The sequence below is a fragment of the Arachis stenosperma genome, chromosome 9 (assembly GCF_014773155.1).
Source record: "Arachis stenosperma cultivar V10309 chromosome 9, arast.V10309.gnm1.PFL2, whole genome shotgun sequence".
NCBI lineage: Eukaryota > Viridiplantae > Streptophyta > Magnoliopsida > Fabales > Fabaceae > Arachis > Arachis stenosperma.
In genome coordinates, this window is record NC_080385.1 from 109,965,315 (window position 1) to 109,969,077 (window position 3,763).

Below are 3,763 nucleotides of genomic sequence, written 5' to 3' on the forward strand. Positions count from 1 at the left end.
ACAAAGAATTGAAGATTCAGAACATACAGCAGAGGGATTATACAGAAAAAGCTGAGCATTCAAAAATGCCCAGTGAAGAAGGCAGACTGGCGTTTAAACGCCAGCCAGGGCACCTGGTTGGGCGTTTAACGCCCAAAAAGGGTGCATTTTGGGCGTTAAACGCCAGAATGTATACCATTCTGGGCGTTTAACGCCAGGATGGTGCTAGGAGGAAGATTTTGTTTTCAAATCAATTTTTTTTAGTTTTTCAAAATCAAATCTTTTTCAAATAAAATCTTTTCAATCAAATGTTTTCAAAATCAATTTCTTTCCTTTTTAAAAGATACTTACTAACAATTAATGATTTGATTGAACATCACAAGATTGTTACCTTTTCTGTTGAGAAAGGTTTAAATGTTTCAATCATATCTTTTCTTGTTAGGCAAGTCATTAATTTTTAAGATCATATCTTTGCAAATTGTTTTCAAATCATATCTTTTAAAATTGTTTTCAAATCATATCTTCTCAATCACATCTTTTTAAAACCATAACTCTTCAATTAAATCTTTTTAACCACATCTTTTTCAAAATAGTTTTCAATCAAATCTTTTTAATTTCTAATTTCAAAATCTTTTTCAAAAATCACTTGATTTCTTTTTCACTTTGATTTTCGAAAATCAATTGATGTTTTTCAAAAATGTTTTCAAAATATTTTAATTAATTTTCGAAAATCTTCTTCCCTCCTTCTCACATCCTTCTATTTATGGAGTACCACTCCTTCTCAATGCACAATTTGAACCTTATCTAATTAAAGTTCGAATTCTTCTTCTCCTTCTTCTTTCTATTTCTCTTTTCCTCTGACATTTCAAGGAATCTCTATACTGTGACATAGAGGATTCCACACTTTCTTGTTCTCTTCTCTTTCATATGAGCAGGAGCAGAGACAAAGGCATTCTTGTTGAGGCTGATCCTGAACCTGAAAGGACCTTGAAGAGAAAGCTAAGAGAAGCCAAAACACAACTCTCTTTAGAGGACCTGACCAAATTCTTCAAGGAAGAAGAAGATATGGCAGCCGAAAACAACAATAATGCAAACAATGCAAGGAAGGTGCTGGGTGACTTTACTGCACCTACTCCTGATTTCTATGGGAGAAGCATCTCTATCCCTGCCATTGGAGCAAACAACTTTGAGCTTAAGCCTCAATTAGTTTCTCTAATGCAACAGAATTGCAAGTTCCATGGACTTCCAATGGAAGATCCTCATCAGTTCTTAGCTGAATTCTTGCAAATCTGTGACACAGTCAAGACTAATGGGGTTAACCCTGAGGTCTATAGACTGATGCTATTCCCTTTTGCTGTAAGAGACAGAGCTAGAATATGGTTGGATTCTCAACCTAAAGAAAGCCTGGACTCTTGGGAAAAGCTAGTCAATGCCTTCTTGGCAAAGTTCTTTCCACCACAAAGATGGAGTAAGCTTAGAGTGGAAGTCCAAACCTTCAGACAGAAGGATGGAGAATCCCTCTATGAAGCTTGGGAAAGATACAAACAATTAATCAGAAGATGTCCCTCAGACATGCTTTCTGAATGGAGCATCATAGGTATTTTCTATGATGGTCTCTCTGAACTATCCAAGATGTCCTTGGATAGCTCTGCAGGAGGATCTCTTCATTTGAAGAAGACGCCTGCAGAAGCTCAAGAACTGATTGAAACGGTTGTAAATAACCAATTCATGTACACTTCTGAAAGAAATCCTGTGAACAATGGGACTAGTCAGAAGAAAGGAGTTCTTGAGATTGACACTCTGAATGCCATATTGGCTCAGAACAAAATATTGACTCAACAAGTCAATTTGATTTCTCAAAGTCTGTCTGGAATGCAAAATGCACCAAACAGTACTAAGGATGCTTCATCTGAGGAAGAAGCTTATGATCCTGAGAACCCTTCCATGGAAGAGGTGAATTACCTAGGAGAACCCTATGGAAACACCTATAATTCTTCATGGAGAAATCACCCAAATCTCTCATGGAAGAATCAAGAGAGACCTCAACAAGGTTTCAATAATAATGGTGGAAGAAACAGGTTTAACAATGGTAAACCTTTTCCATCATCTTCTCAGCAACAGACAGAGAGCTCTAAACAGAATACCTCTGACTTAGCAACCATGGTCTCTGATCTAATCAAAACCACTCAAAGTTTCATGACTGAAACTAGATCCTCCATTAGGAATTTGGAAGGACAAGTGGGTCAGCTGAGCAAGAAAATTACTGAACTTCCCCCAAGCACTCTCCCAAGTAACACTGAAGAAAATCCAAAAGGAGAGTGCAAAGCCATAGACATGGCCGAATATGGAGAGGAAGGAAAGGAGGAGGACGCCAGTGAGGAAGACCTCAGTGGGCGTGTACCAATTTCCTCTGAGTTCCAATGGGAATCTGAGGCTCAAACTGAGACCATAGAGATTCCCTTGGACTTACTACTGCCTTTCATGAGCTCTGATGAGTATTCTTCCTCTGAAGAGGAGGAGTATGTCACTGAGGAGCAAGTTGCCAAATACCTTGGAGCAATCATGAAGCTAAATGACAAGTTGTTTGGAAATGAGACTTGGGAGGATGAACCCCCTTTGCTCACCAAAGAACTGGATGACTTGTCTAGGCAGCAATTGCCTCAAAAGAGGCAGGATCCTGGGAAGTTTTCTATACCTTCTACCATAGGCACCATGACCTTCAAGAAGGCCTTGTGTGACTTGGGGTCAAGTGTAAACCTCATGCCCCTCTCTGTAATGGAGAAATTAGGGATCTTTGAGGTGAAAGCTGCAAAAATCTCACTGGAGATGGCAGACAACTCAAGAAAACAAGCTTATGGACTTGTAGAGAATGTTTTGGTTAAGATTGAAGACCATTACATCCCTACTGATTTCATAGTCCTAGAGACTGGGAAATGCATGGATGAAACCATCATCCTTGGCAGACCTTTCCTAGCCACAGCAAAGGCTGTGATTGATGTTGATAGAAGAGAGTTGATCATTCAAGTGAATGAAGAATCCTTGGTGTTTAAGGCCCAAGGATATCCCTCTATCATCATGGAGAGGAAGCATGAAGAGCTTCTCTCAAAACAGAGCCAAGCAGAGCCCCCACAGTCAAACTCTAAGTTTGGTGTTGGGAGGCCACAACCAAACTCTAAGTTTGGTGTTGAACCCCCACAATCAAACTCTAAGTTTGGTGTTGGGAGGTTCCAACACGGCTCTGAGCATCTCTGAGGCTCCATGAGAGTCCTCTGTCAAGCTAATGACAGTAAAGAAGCGCTTGTTGGGAGGCAACCCAATGTTTTATAATTAATTATTTCCTTTTGTTATTTTTTCTTTTTTTGTAGGTTGATGATCATAAGAAGTCACAAAAACAATGAAAAAAGCAAAAACAGAATGAGAAACAGGAAGAAAAACAGCACACCCTGGAGGAAGATGCTGCTGGCGTTTAAACGCCAGTCAGCCTAGCAGTTGGGCGTTTAACGCCCAGTCTGGCACCTTTCTGGGCGTTTAACGCCAGAAAGGGGCACCGCCCAGAAAGGGGCACCAGACTGGCGTTAAACGCCAGTAAAGGGTAAAAACCTGGCGTTAAACGCCAGGAATGGGCACCAGCCCGGCGTTTAACGCCAGAAAAGGCTCAAAACGTGGATTTTGATGCCATTTGGTGCAAGGATGCCTTTTCCTTGACACTACAGGATCTGTGGACCCCACAGGACCCTACCATCACTCTCTCTCTTCTTCCCCCATTCACCAATCACCTCAACAC

General features: G+C 40.6%; 1 non-coding gene across 1 annotated transcript; it reads right to left on the reverse strand.

The window, feature by feature from the left end:
- Positions 1-1,449: 1,449 nt before the first annotated feature.
- LOC130953166 (small nucleolar RNA R71) lies at positions 1,450-1,557 on the reverse strand. Its single transcript, XR_009075338.1, has one exon. It is a non-coding gene; the product is annotated as a small nucleolar RNA R71 (small nucleolar RNA).
- Between the last annotated feature and the right edge of the window lie 2,206 nt (positions 1,558-3,763).